Source organism: Pinus tabuliformis, chromosome 9 (assembly GCF_031772625.1).
Source record: "Pinus tabuliformis cultivar Carrire ecotype Pingquan chromosome 9, CPIR1, whole genome shotgun sequence".
Classification (NCBI taxonomy): domain Eukaryota; kingdom Viridiplantae; phylum Streptophyta; class Pinopsida; order Pinales; family Pinaceae; genus Pinus; species Pinus tabuliformis.
In genome coordinates, this window is record NC_142307.1 from 1,940,280,967 (window position 1) to 1,940,297,040 (window position 16,074).

Consider the following 16,074-nt stretch of genomic DNA (forward strand, 5'->3'; position numbering starts at 1 on the left):
TTAACATGCACGATTTTTAATTTGTAAATATGCTTTATTACAATAGCATGACTTACGTCCAAAAAAGGATAACTCATTTCATATAACCAATTGTATCAAATTTTTTTAATTATTAAGTTTAATTAAAAGAACAAAAATGACATAATTATTTTGGATAAAAATCTCCGTAACTCATTTCATATAATCCAATGTATCACATTTTTTTAATTATCAAGTTTAATTAAAATGATAAAAATGACATAATTACTTTACATATAACTCTCAATTTTTAATCTATGAATGCTATTAGAATATTTTATAATATTTAGTGAAGGTTAAATTTCTACAATCCACTTAATAATTATTGATAATTAAATTGAAATTTTTGCATCGTCTTAGAGCACCAATTTTTGTTTTTTAAAGTTTGTTTTTAATTTATAAATAGATTTTGAAAAAATTGTAGACACTTATTGTGCATATTTTACAATTCAAACTTGTGATTTTGACAATTCCCTCACAAATTTAACTAAAAATATTAAAAAAACTCAAAACATAAAATAAATAAACTACTTAAATATAATAATAGTAATATATAAATATAAAATTATTAATTTATAATAAATTAATAAATACAAATATTATTATATTTTAAATTTATAAATTTATATTAATTAATTAACAAATATGTTTTAAACATAGTTGCATATTAACTAAATAATTATAAAAATAAATTTAGAATCTACATACATAGTCCAAGTGTGTGTATATATATATATATATATTTATTATATTTTAAATTGGTAAAGAATATATACAAGTATAAAAGGAAATTTAAGTTTATTTTCCAATACTCATAAAAGTGTAAGCTTATATATGTGTTTTTGTTATATTTTAAATTTGTAAATAATATATATAATTATAAAAATAAATTTAAAGTTTGTTTTTCAATATTCATAGAAGTTTAAGTGTATATATGTGTTTTTGTTATATTTTACTCATAAAAGTGTAAGCTTATATATGTGTTTTTGTTATATTTTAAATTTGTAAATAATATATATAATTATAAAAATAAATTTAAAGTTTGTTTTTCAATATTCATAGAAGTTTAAGTGTATATATGTGTTTTTGTTATATTTTAAATTTGTGATATATATATATATATAAAATTTAAAATATAACAAAAATATATATAGAGGATAGATTATGGATATTTAAACTATCATAATATTTAGATATTTAGATTAATATTTATAAATTAAGGGTTAATATTTATTTTTGATTTAAATTAATAAATATAAAATATTATTATATTTTAAATTTATAAAATTATATTAAATAATTAATAAATATGTTTTAAACATAATTGTATATTAGCTAAATAATTAAAAAAAAGGATTTTATCTTTCAATATTCATAAAACTCTAAGTGAATATATGTGTTTTGTTATATTTTAAATTTGTAATATATATAGGGAGTTATTTTAAAATACATTTTTTAGAATTTTAATTTAAGTATCTATAATTATTAGTTGGATTATGGAGATTTAAACTCTCATAATATTTAGAGTAGTATTCATAAATAAAGGGTTAATATTTATTTTCAACTTAATTATGTTTTTAAAATGAATTTATCTATAATCAATTTGCTAAGGAAAATGTTATATCAACATGTGTCATATTGGGCATGTGGTATTGATAAGCCATATTATTGCAACAAAAGTTGATTACAAGTTTGGTAAAGTGGAGGTGGATCTCCATAGTACAATATTGTTTAACTCGTATATTAATTGTTTTTACAGCTTATAATAATAATATTTAAAATAACCCTGGATGCGGGTGTTTAACGCTACCTTCACTGCGATGGGACTGGAGTGGGCGGAGCTGAGACGCCACCTGCCAGCCTTGTACAGCGGACCGAAAGCCATGTGGAGGGAGGATCATATGCAGGTGGGTTTAACAGGGTGTAAGGGAATGTTTGATGTTAACATTAATTTGCCGTCCATCTTTGCACGCGCTGGCTGGTATCGGCTCTCGGCTCCCATGAATGCCATAGTTATGGCGGGAGGGTCTCGAGGCAGGGGAAAATGCTTATTAACCAGTTTCCGCCATGGTTACACTCTGTTGTTCCTTGTGTTGTGTTGGATGGGTGCGGGTGCTGCTAGCTCGAAGTCTCCGTGTTGGTTGGGCTCTTGCTCTACTTCACCGTCTCCCGCTGCGGCTTTGGGCTCCCGTCCACTGGTTTGTTCTGTAATCAATTACGGTGCTGTCATGCCTCGGCTCCGCCAAAGAATGCTCAGCCGCAGAGGCACCACGCGGGGCGCTCCTTCTCGCCCTTCCTCCGGTGATGCCACCTCGAGTCAGCACCCACGCTCTCGCAGCGGAAGAGGGAACATTCTGAGGCCCAGCCAATTTCTCGAACCCAGCTCCCCAGGCTCCTCGTCTTCGCCCTCCTTCGGCTCAACAATCTTCACTTTCAACTGTTCCCTTAATCGCCCTCGGATCACTGCCCATGTTTCAGTCCTCTTTCTAGAGGAAGCCCAAGAAGAGGGCGAATCCAGTGTTCCGATGCCAATTGCAGGCTCACCGCGAGATATGGAACCGCCGGCTAGCATTGTCAATGACACTACAATGGCGCCTGTGCCTCCGGTTTCGAACGAGAATGAGGCGACCCAAGCCCAGGACCTGGCTGACGGAGGATGGTGCAGGATCATGGAGGAGATTCCGAATGTTTAATCAAGCTTTGCAGCTTCTTAACAGGTTTTGCGGCCCAGTAGAGAGGGATTTTTTGTCAAATATGTCGATCTTAGTATCTGCTATTGTGTCGAGGTCAATCTTTTGTTTCTGCTGTGTGTTTTTGCTGTTTGTGTTCCTCTGGATCCCCTGCGCGGGACTGCAAAACAAGGTCTTGTCCAACATCTGTGCTCTGGACACTTGCTGTTTCATGCGGCCTTCCTTTCAGGCCAGCTGGTTCATTGTGCTCACTATGCTGCAATTTTAAACTTTTAATGTGAATAGTAGTATAGTCTTATTTAGAAAAAAAAATATTTAAAATAAAGTTATAATTTATTTATTTTTATGATGTTTTTTTTTAAATCCAAACAGTGAGCCACATATCTTGGGGTAAGCCTGATATGATAGCTAGTTTAACAAAAATACAATATCTTAAAATTGAAATATTTCTAATTACATATAGAATTTGATTCTAAATCATATTCAATTTTTTTGATATGGTCTTATAATTGCAAAGCGAAAGCATTATTTAATTTTTATTTAATAAAAAGAAAAATTATGATACATGGGAAGTTTATGGACAAAGAGAATTTGCTAGATGTTTAAAAATAAGGTGGTGGCAAGTCTTTTTTTTTGGGGATTTTCTTTTAGAAGTTGCACTTGTGAAATAGTGGTGCCATAAATAAGAGTTGTGTAAATTTGGTGAAATAAATACCATGTTTTATATTTTCAATGTTAATTTTTAAAAGTGCAAAATATTACACTAAAAGTGAAAAAGCAACCAAAATTAATTATAAGACAAATTAAAAAATTAATATTTTCAATAACAATATTGTATTATAATTTTATCACTAACATAAACGTATATATATGAGAGATCTCTCAAAATATAACATTAATATTATGTTGAAAAATTTGTTACCAACAATTTATACTATAAAACTTGTGTTATAAAGTTAATTATACATGTCACATAATTTATACTATAAAACTTGTGTTATAAAGTTAATTATACATGTCACATACAAAATGCATCTTAAATCAAATAATAAGAAAACATAATGTTAAATTATGAAATTCATCGCATAACAAGCAAACAAAATGTTAATTTACTTACAAAATTCATATTTAGTTTTTTTGTGACAAGAATGCATTTAAACATTGAATTTGGAAAAACATTTTACGTGATATTTAAATTTTTATTTGATAGTTCTTTTGTTGATGTGCTTGAGACATTGTAAGGTATTTTTGCATTGTGTGGCTTACGTCTCGATGGACTTAAAGTGTGAAATTTTTTGTTTAGTAAGTGTTTTTATGATTTCACTAATTAATGTTGAAATTAAATTTCATATCATGGTATTTTTTTTTACAAGAACGGTTATGGGATTTCATTAACTGATTGGCTAAAAGCCACACATTCGGTTACAAAATGAGGAACAGATTTTAGCATGCCTTTCCAACAAGAGGAAAATGGCGCCTACTCTTATCAACTTCCTCTTCTTACAATTGTTAAAGTGCACTTGCTGTTAATTTTCCGAGTTGAAAGATACAAACGAACTGGTGCAGGAGAATGCAGTAAAACATGACTCTTTAAGGAATTGGTTCCCAAAGAATTTCCTTATCTTTGAGAATGGTACCGGCATCTAAGTGGACTTGCCTTGTTTGCCTCAATGTCTGCTGCTTTATTATTTGTTCTCAAAGCATGAAAATAATTCAGATTTAGGGACTTTGTCATGCTTTTGATCCTTGTAATTAGCCTTGCTAGTTGTAGATCCGCTGGATTGGAGTTGGTTGCCATTGCTTTTACGATTACTTGAGAGTCTCCAAAGACATTTGCCTCCTCAATTCCCAGCGCTTTGAGATATTTGATACCTTGAAAGAGGGCTAGCGCCTCAGCTTGTATGCTAGAGGAATGGCCTATTCCCCAAGCAAAATTGTGCGGGGATGTGTCGTTTGGATTAATGATGTGTCCTCCAGCTCCAGCCTTTCCTGGATTCCCTTTTACTGCCCCATCAAAGAAGAGAGAGGGAAGTGGTTGGTTGGACATCCAGGCCTGAAAGTCTTCTTCAATTTTCCTAATTTTCCATTCTTTGTAGGTTGGAGGAGGACTTCTTGATTTTTGAAAATTAAAATTGAGGACAGATCCCAAGTCTCTATCCTACTGAGTTAGATTTGACTCATCTCCTTTGTCTTCCAGCCACTCGACTAGCTGGCGTTTCACTAAGTTGGCAACAATTTTGTAGTCTTATTCCTTGCTCCAGAATATCCCCCTGTTCCTTTCCAACGAGACTTGCCAACTGATGAATTTAGGCAGTGCACTCCACGCTGTCCTGATTGTTTTATTTTTTGGAAGTGTGCCTGGACATCTGGCCATCCAGCCTGCGAACAGATCCGAAACTGAGGTAGGGAAGTTGAACTTATATTTCCAGGAAACAAGAAGCTCCTACCAAATAGAGGTTGCGAACTTGCACTCGATCATGAGGTGGAAGGCGGATTCTGAGTTTTCTTTGCACAACATGCATCTAGAAGGCCCATAGATGCCTCTTTTCTGTAGCCTGTCATCAGTGAGAATTTTTTGATGGTAGAGAAGCCAACATAGGTGATATACTTTAGGAATTGAAGGGAATTTCCATATGCCTACCCAGGGGGTAAGATTGGGAGGCACGTGGGGTCTTTCAAGACACTTAGTGTATCCCTGAGAAACTGTGTAGCCTGTCCGATTTTTGCCCCATCCTCTCACGTCCTGCTTGCGCGCGTGTATAGGAGCCAGCCCGTGCAAATAATCGCTGAGCGTTGCCATCTCTATCTGCAAGGCGGAAGGAACAGGGAGCTGTTTCCAACCCGCCCATGCATCCTCCTTCCAAGTCGAGAGGTCCCACAGAGTGTTGATGTTTGCTTCAGACATCCAATGCTTTAGCTCAGTAAAGTCCCTCGATTCTGCCAGCAGAGGTCGATCCAGGATTCTGTCGTTCCACAGCTGAATTCGTTTGCCATTCCCTGGAATCCAATAAGAGTAATCTCTTATCAGAGAGCCAATTCTGTTAATGAACATGCTGAAAGGAGTTCTGAGTTGATTTTTGGGTTGGTCCAGGCATCTGAGCCTCGTTCCTCTGAAGTATTTCCTCCACAATGCTACCTGTACCCAACTTGGATTAGGAGCAATGATTTTCCAAATTAATTTGGCTCCCATGGCTAGATTTTGAGCTCTGAGTTCTTTGAAGTTCAATCCTCCCTCAAAAATTGGTTTGGTGACTATTTCCCAATTGATTAGGGGAATTCACTTATCGTTTTATTTGCCTCCTTTCCAAAAGAACTGCCTAATTAATTCCTCCATCTTTTTGATGATTCCCACAGGTGCCAGGAGGACAGAGAATTTGAATATCGAAAGACCGATGAGCACTACCTTAATAAGCACTAATTTGCCGGCAATATTGAGCCAGGAGGATCCCCAGGCTTGCATTTTTGCTTTGAATTTGTCTAGCTGAGGGGACCAGTCTTTGCTCAATGCCCTCTTGTGGAAGATTGGCAGACCAAGATATTTAAAAGAGGACCAAGTAATGGAGGCTGCAAATCCGAGGCATATGGCTATGGAGTTTGCAGTTGAAGCAGGGATATTCCAACAGTAAATCTGACATTTGCCCTTGTTTAACACGCTGCCTGAAACCTTACAGTAGTCATCCAGAACTTCTTTGAATTTAAGAGCTGAATGCAGAGAAGCAGCCCCCAACAGTAATGTATCATCAGCGAAGAGGGCGTGGTTGATGCATTTAACCCCTCTTGCAATGCACAGGCCAACAATGTCTTGTTCTTGCTACTTTTTATCTAGATAAAAGCTGAGGACAGAAGCCTGGAGGACGAATAGGAGGGGTGAAAGGGGACACCCCTGCCTCAGTCCTCTAGAGGCTTTGAAGAAATCAGCTGCCCTACCATTCACCAGGGGAGCAATCCAAGGCTCCGAAATGCATGCTTTGATCCACTTTATGAAGTTTTGCCCAAACCCCAGTTTATGCAACACATCAAACAAGAACCTATGTCTAACACGATCAAAGGCATTTGCTAGATCTAATTTAATAACCATACCTTTTTCCTTTCGGTGTAGGCTGGAATGGATCGCCTCTTGAACCAGCACGAAATTGTCCACCAGCTGCCTGCCCTGAATGAATCCACCTTGATTGTCCGGAATGATTTTAGGGAGAATTCTTTTCAACCTGTTAGCTATCACTTTTGTTATCACTTTGTACCCAATATTACATAAGGAAATTGGGCGAAATCTGTTGAAAGAATTTGCACCTTTCTCCTTGGGAATGAGGGCGAGAAATGCTGAGTTTGTGCAGCCTCCAATCTTCTGACAGTCCTGGGATTTCTGGATCATTTTGAAGAGCTCCTTCTCAACTATCTGCTAATAGGTTTGTAGAAATCTAGGCGTGAAGCCATCCGGTCCCGGAGCTTTATCAAGATCCATTGCGAAAAGGGCCTCCTTGACTTCCTTTTGCGTGATTTTGCTTTCAAGAACTTGGTTCATCTTGGAGGTGATGAGGCTAGGGACAGCATCCAGCAGGCTGTTGTTTTGCTCAGCTTCTAGTTCTTCCCTGTACAACTTTTCGAAATGATCTGAAGCTGCCTTTTTAATGCTTGCAAAGTCCTTCGGGACGCAGTTTTCTTCTTTTATTTCGGTGATGGAATTACGTCCTTTTCTAGCTTGTGCTTGTTTATGAAAGAAAGAGGAGTTTTTGTCGCCAGATTTGAGCCAAAGGCTTCTGGACTTGAGCCTCCAATACTCCTCTTCTGCCAGGCAGGCCTTATGGAGACTTTACTGGAGCTTGGCCTCCTTTTCCAATTCTTCTTTTGTGATTTCAGCCGTTTCAAGGTGGAGATGCTGGCTTTCTAGACCGATTTGAATTTTTTTCCTTTCCGCAGCAGGGTTGGGCAGGGTCTTAGCCCAGTTTTTTAGCATGGCTTTAACTCTTCTGAGTTTTTCCTCCCAAACAAAGAAGGCGGATCCCTTGACTAGATCTTTCTAGCAGTCTCTGACCTTATCCATGAAGTCTGTCTCTTTGATCCAGAGAGAGCTGAATCTGAATGGGATAGGCCCCAGATCCTTGGGAGTCAGCAGTTCCAGGCTAATAGGCTTGTGATCTGATATGCTGCTATGGAGAATGCGCGATCTGGCTTCTAGACCAAGAAGCAGAAAAGAGCTTTGCACCAAGAATTTGTCCAGTCTTGCTGCTATGTGACCCGGGCCAACTCTCTTGTTTGACCACGTGTACTTGCCAATAGTCGGCTTAATGTCTATCAGATCCCAATCTTGCATGAGATCTTCCACTGTTTCTCTTGTCGGATCCCTGACAATACTGCCTCCTCTTTTTTCTGATGAGAGGAGGGTGAGGTTGAGGTCTCCGGCTATGATTATGTTCTCCAAATTTTCTAGATCTGCCAAGTTTTTGATGGAGTCCCAACATAGGTTTTTCTCACCTGCATTGTTAGGAGCATATACATTGACTAGACAAATAATTTCCTTAGATTCTAAGTGCTGCAATTTTAACAAAATCCACTGAGCGTTCAGGGACTCAGAGATTAAAGAAAACTTATTTGGATTCTAGATCGACCCAAGTCCTCCCGATGCTCCACGGGCAGAGGTTGCTTGCGCTCCGTCTTTCTTCCAAAATTTTCTGCTTGCTTGGAGGAAGGTTGAATCCTCCAATTTAGTCTCCTGGATGAGGAGAATGTCTGGGGCTTCCAGTCTTATTAAACTATTCATTGCTTCTTCCTTGGCTTTGGAGCCCATTCCCCTACAATTCCAGGAGACTATCTTCATCATTTACTTTTGTTGTGATGAGCTCCTTTGGAGCTCTGGGTTTGGATCCTCTTCATCTTCGGGGTTTTTGCTAGGAGTTTCTCTAGCATTGGTTGGCTGCCCTGAAGCTTGTCTTTGTATGTTTCTTGGTCTCTTTTTTCCTTTGTTGACATTCTCCCTCTTGTAGATCTTTTGGGGGTAGACTGTGATTCACCTATTTCCCCTTCTTCCTCCGATTCCTCGGACTCTTGGGTTTCCTCTTCTTCTTCTGACATCTTCCCTTTGGATCTCTCTGTTACGCTTTTGGATTTCGCTGGAGAGATCTCCTTCGGAATTTCTGTCTCTTACGTATTCATGATTTCAGATCCAAGGATCTCAAATTTATTCCCTTGGCTTTCCATGGGTGGTTTCTGAGCAGATCCTACTTGGGGAGCTCTAGCATTAGCATTTTCATTCTTCCTAAGTGAAGTTTTGGGTCTTTTTGCCTGATTCCATCCTTCTTCCTTCCCTTTTTCTTCTACCCCTTTGGACAGGCAGTCTCTGGCGAAATGTCCGTAGACGTGACACTTCCGACATTTGAACGGCAGCTGTTCATAGTCCAATTTCTGAACATGCATCCAAGGACCTACCCTTATTTTGATGGCTTCTAGTAGTCTGACCTCAAGATCTACCTCCACACAAATTTTGGCACAGTCGTACTGATATTTGCTGTTGGCCTTTTCTATGAATTTCCCAAGAGTGTTTCCTATATATTTCAAGGAGTCCCAATTCCAGCAGTGAATAGGGAGGTTGGGGAGCCTTACCCACACCGGGACCGCTGAAGGCACATCCACCGCCGGATCGAAGTCTGGCGTCCATTTATTTAAATATAGCCCTTGAGGGCCCATGAAGTAGGGGCCATTCCTGAAAATGAGATCCTTGTCCTCTTTTTCTGAAAATTCAAATAAGAAGTATCCTCTTCCGAGGAAGTAAGAGGTTACCTTGTTCTTTATCAACAGAGCCCAGTTCCTAGCGACCCAGTTCTCTGTTGTTTTCGGGGAAGGCCTGAGACTTGTAAACTGACCGACCAGAGCATGATCCGCCAGAGATAATGCTACTTGAATCGGACCTTCATGAGGAAGGGCGATCTCGGGGATATCTTCTAGCTTTTTCACGAACTTGGCAACTTCCACAAATTTCTTCTTGGGAAGTGAGGCCAGCAAGGATCTGAAGGCCTCAGCGGTGGAAGGTAGAGGAGGGGAGGAAGACCCCTGGGGAGGAGTCGGCTCCTCCATGGAGGGCCAGCAGATCAAACCCTGATCGACTGTAGCTAGAAGCAAAAGCCCTCGGTGGACCCGCTTGCAGGGATCAATATTCGTAGAGCGCAGGTGCGCACACAGGTTTCAAATCCCGCAGACTGCGGATCTCGCAGGTTGCAAAGCGGGAGCCGAAGCTTCAATCATAAAAACCTCTAAGAATGATAATAAAATAACTCAACTTTAAATTTCATATCATGGTATTATTCATATAATAATTAGAAATTAAATAGTGGAAGTGTAAAAATTTCATTTTGCATGTGTAGGTAATTAATTTAAATTTATTATTTGTTTTTTTGAAAATAGAAAACCTCCAATCCATGAGGTATAGAGCAATTAATTTGTGTGGGGTTTAGTTCTTGTTAGGTCACAAGTTCGAACCTCATGGGGAAAGGTTAAGGAATGGAAGTTGCTTTGGGGGAATTAAACTTCCCAAGGAGCATCCAAGCTCGACCAAGCCTCATACAATCTTGGTGATAAGCATTCCATCGTTGGTGGATCGGTCTTCTTCTAACCAATAAGCAATTTGGGCTTGACCTAGGCTCAACCTAGTTGCAAAATAAAGAAAATAGGAAACCTCCACATGTTGTCCAAAAAGGAACATTGTACGAATATCAAAATCACCTTGAACTAGTGTTTCTACATGCTACTTGAGAGGTACAATTGCTAGAAGAAACTAGAAATAATTATGTAACGTATAACCTTGTTGTATGGATTGTGTGGTTGCAATATGGCCCCGCTGTATGGATTCACACAATTCTATTGACTGTATGAACTTACATACAAGACTATGCATTGTTTGTTAACATCTTTTTCTTGGTTTCCCACACAATATCTCTGTCGCTCGAGCAACTCAATTGCTCATTTGTGATGAAAGTCTCTACTTTCCCTTGGCTTTATACTTGACCTAAGAATCTACTTTTAAGGTTGCTCTTAGTCTAAGTCATGTATGAAATACACTTTTTAGACTCAACCATTAAATATAAGACACTTATTCTTTATTTAACTAAGAGACTTACATAATATAATTAGAACAATTAGAAATTGCCCAATGTATTAGCACCATGTATTTTGTTAAAATAAATCAATTTTTTAATTTTCTAAACATTCAAATCCAAAACACAATATGTATGTGTTACATCAAACCATCATAAGGATTAAATACTATTTATTAATCTTAAAAAATGTCACTTAGGGAATATTTACAACTCTAAACTTACGTGAACTCTAAGAATCCACATCCATTCGGTTGCATTTAGCAATCTTTGCTACTCCCATTAAAAAATCCAAGGCTCGCCTCTTAAACAAGGACCACCTTCTACTTCATGTTGCAATAACTCTCTATGTTTGTTATGATCCCTCAATTGTTTTCCTTGATGAATGATCAATTCCCAACTTCCAAACGTTTCCTCCTTCCTATAGTGTGTCTTCTTATGGGACATGTCCAAGAGTTGGTTAGAATGGTTCATCTTCTCTTTCGTTTATTATGTTCTCTAGTAGTTAGGTTCCCTTTGGTTTCCTTCCTTGTTGACACATGTTATATCATTTGAAAAATGTTGACAAGGTTCCCACCAATTCTTCAATATACATATTTCATTAAAATGAGTCAATTTCCTATTATGTTCATCAACACATGCACATGTTAATCCTAGTAGAGTTGATACATTAGTTGACTTCATTGTTGATATTCTTTTAGTCTATTTTTCTTTATTAGTTATCAAACTTAGTTCAATTAGCTTCCTACCTATAGTCTCTAGTTTCTTCTTATAGATCCAATTTTGGATCATTCAAATAGTTCTTTAATGACTATACTTTATAATTCCATGTAAAACCCTTAATTTTTTTGCAAATTTTTGTAGCGGCTACAACCACCCTCCAAAATTTTGGTCTGCACCAATTTCGGAGCCTCCCTTGAAGAGTTTCACTTGATGGCTACACACACTCGGGTTTACTCCGTGAGATCGTGTGAGTCTTTACATCCGCCTTGCTTGTTCATTGCATTCAAGTCTCTGCAGGCTGATGTCTGAGTCATGCTTGCGACCATGTTCTGGTTATGCTCAAAGTCTTCGCTTCGTATGTGCTTGTTGTATTCGCTATGAAAACATCTATTGCACTCACACATGGAGTCACATTCATTGTTGCACAAGCGTCGTCTCGATTAATGAACGATCAATCGTGAATGTCATGCTTGTCGCAAACAACACTGAGCAGTCTTGTTGAACATGTGTGTCTGGGTGGTTTGGTCGTTTCGTCGTCAAGTCATGTGAGTGTGTGTTCGTATGATCACCTATGCATCTTTCGATTGTTCACACACTTAGCCATTTTCATGAAAGTTCTGACGACCAAAGTCCCCTCTAACAGCGAGACCATCACCCTTCCATCGACTCGATCGATTGTCAACCAGAACAACACAGAAGCACCAAGCTAGTCTTTTCAAGCTGCGTTGCCCGCAACCAATCCAATCAACTCTCATGCTGGCCACCCGGATAGTCGGACCTAAAAATCACCCTGGGACTGACTCCCCTCAAAAATTGTGCAGAAACCATTGCATTCACCCACTCAACTGACTGAGGAAATCGCGCAAACAGGCCGGACAAACACCGAGTGCCTATCCTTGTTTCCCTCAGAAAATTGCGCATTTTTCCTAGTCAGTCATCCCGACAGTCGACCAACTGTTCATCTCAGAAATTGCAGAGTGTTCATGAGCACGCCTTCCACTACCCATCAGTTAGCTCAGCACAAAAATTGTGCAGATATGATTAGTAGGTTGACCTCCCGGCCTTAGTGAAATTTTCCTTGCCAGCAGCCACTAGCAGCAGACTGCCAGTTCCCTCTGGGAATTGCGCAGTTTTGGCTGCCAGTGACCCTAGCATCCAACTAGTAGTTCCCTCTAGGAACTGCGCAATTTTGGCTGCCAGTGACCCAAGCAGTTCCCCAGAAAAACTACACAATCCCTGCCTGCTGACCCTTCATGCAGCCTGACCCGTTCCTCTGCAAAATTGCACAAATCTGGGTGTACAACTCTGATACCCGTTCGTTCTAAAAAATGCGTAGAGCATGCATGCCTTGCCTTCTAGTAGTCTGGACTGTTCCTCCTAAAATTTGTGCAATTTTGCTTCCCAACCGAGCTAGACCTTGCAGACAGTCACTGTTGACTCAGATTGCATGTCTCCATCTCTCAGTGACTCTTGCGCAGTTTTCATCAGCAGTTGCCCAGAGCCATCATCCTGCATCACAACCTTACTGTGTCTCTCGGTCACCTAGTGTCATGGTAGACTAGGAGGTTTTGGATTTGATGTCGTCTCGTCATGAGTGATTGTAGGTATAGGTACGCCAACGAACATGGAAAGACGACGAATGGGAGGAACGAAGAGAGCACATGTAGAATGATAGGTTCACCAATGAATGAATGCAACGAACATGCACATTTGCGAATAGATTAGCCTATCAATCCTTCCAACATGCAAGAAAGGAACAACATGTTAAAGCTTCATCAAGCGAACCAAGGACCATCGAATACTCCGTGCACTTCTCCATGCGGAGGTGGAGCTATGATACACCATGAAGACATCCATCATCCAGTAGCACTATAGCTCGACATGAACTCCAACAACAACACGAATGTACCAGCATTATCATGTCAAGTCATGTCGAGTCACATCATGAGTCATGTCGCCCACATCTCCACTATGGGCTTGTTGTCAATCAATGTGATGTAACGTGGAAGTCCAAGAGACCCACTTGTTGAACAAAGAGTTATGTAAGTCGAAGAGTCATGGAAGTCAAACGGTCATGAGGGTAGTCGAACAACTACAAGGGTCAATTTCACCCTTGGCTATAAATACCCCCTCATTTGTACATGTAAAGTACTTTTCAACTCAGCTCCTTCCACATAGACAAGAGAGTCTGTAATCTTTTATTTGAGGAGTAAGTAGTGGCTCCAATGCCCCGCACTTGGGGTTAGTGATGTATGATGTAACGATGTGTCTTGGAACTTTCTCTTAATTCAGAAGCCTGCTAATAGGTCAACACATTTTCACACATGTACTGTATTTGTTGTAAGACTTCTCTTTAACACTTGGAATGCATGTTGCTTTAACCCGTGTTCTACATCTGAACTGCTTCATTTGTTGTAATACATAATCTATTAATGGAAATGTGTTGTATATGCTATTAACACTGTCTCAACCGTGTAGACTGCTCTCCCGGACATCAGACAGACCTTTCACATAAAGCTTGCTGTAACAATCATTGCACTCGTTTGGACTTCTCCGTGAGTGTTGTACGTGTTATCTCACCTTGTATGTTGTGACTGCCGCATCCGTGTGGACTACTCCGCCATAAGCTATGCATGTCTTGTTGTGTTGTGTGTTCCTAACAGTGTTGGGACTGCTCCCAATTGACCTAGAACTCACTCTCACCCTCTCCCTCGACAGTGAAAGAACCATTGACACAAGTGACACTTACACTCACCAGGCATGTGAACCTCACTTCTCAAAGACAAAGCGAACCACTCTCCTGTGCCGACAAGCATGATTTGAGGCAAATCCTTAAGACAATGGCAACCGGGCTATCATATCGGATGAGACTCCCATACCAAACGGTGTGAGGTCTAGTTTGGACTTCATACCGGGGTGATCCCTTGAATGTTGGCAGGTCCAGCACCGTCAACATTTCTGGCGCTAGAAGGAGGGCAACCAGTTGTACATGGATGAAATTCCCCTCACACTCATTCATGAATCATCTGGTCAAGGCAGTAACTCACACTCCCTCTCACCTACATGCAACTCTGCGATTGGTTACTCCTTACCTCCCAGTGTTGAACACAAGACTCCATATCAACACCTTCACTCTGTTCATCCCATCACTCCCCATTTCGCGAAAGCAATCGGACTGATCCCAGGTAGACAACATCTTCCACGTGCAGCGAGGAAGCCCAAAGCCACTCCCATGGGAGTTGTTTTATCATCAGTGGAAGAAGAAGCCCTTGCCACACTTGAAGGTATAGGAGAAGATACCGAAGGCAAAAAGGAACCTCCAATCTTCTGACAAGGCGAACAAGACACTCTTGTGATCTTGGGATCAGACTTGAGTGTAGGAAGTGGAGGGGAAGGCAACGGAGGAGGCAGAGGCGGAGATGAACCAATAGACTCAGAGTCGGAACCATCAGACTCTGAAGTAAAGGAAGAGGATGAAGAAGACGAAGAGATGGCTGACCCAAATCTTGAATTGATGACTTAGAGACCATTGGTTCTCCCAGCCATTTTTCATAAGATGCGAAGGCGAGCAGAGAGAATGAACGTCAAGTTCGACCCTGACAACACGGTAAAGGCGGAAGACCACTTAGACAACTTCTACCTACAGCTGTAGACCCTTGAGTTACGTTAGATGATGTAGCATGTAGATTGTTCCCATGTACCTTAGACAGCCGAGAAGATGCTTGGTATCATAGCCTTCCACCCAACTCCATACAGAATTGGGGTTATTTCAAACGAATGTTCCTTGAGAAGTTTACTGATGACAAGACCCTAGCCATGCCGCTCAAAGAATTGGGAAGCCTCAAGATGGAGAGAAAAGAGAAAGTAAAAGATTTCAATAAGAGCTTTATACATATATTGAATAAGTTTGCAGCAGACACTAAGCCTCATGACTCTATCACCACTGAGTACTACACGTCCACACTGCCAATCAACATCGCACAGTTCGTCAAGCGAGCTGCGAAACCAACACTATTGGAAAATTGTGAAGAGGTCGTCACTGTTGAAAAAGACTTGCGTGCAATTGAAGTCATAAAGGATGATGAATTGGAAAAAGACTCCAAGGATGCAAGCAGGAAGTCCCAATCAATGACGAGCAAGGGTAGAGACAAGGAAGCAACCAACATTAAGACCCTCACTCGTCTTGTCAAGAGCTTGTCCACTGAAATGTCTGAACTCAAACAACGTAATATCAACACATTTGCAAGCAGTCACCCACCTAGGTAGAGACAGGCATGCAATGCATCAAGCAACAACCAGATCGTTTCAAAAATTGTGCAGAAGCTTGTGTTCCAACTCAAACAATGTGCCGATCTGAAATTCTGTTCCTTCCATAAAGATCATCATCTTGAGAACTCTTGTTCGGGCTGGAAGCGAGTCACAATTATTTTTGCAGTCATACACTCGAGGCGGGGAGAAATATGCGGGGGCAACCGAAAGACACAGATAATGACGAAGAGGTTGCACCTAATGAGCCATCAAGCTCTGAGCATGTGGTGAACATGTATCAGTGCTCACAA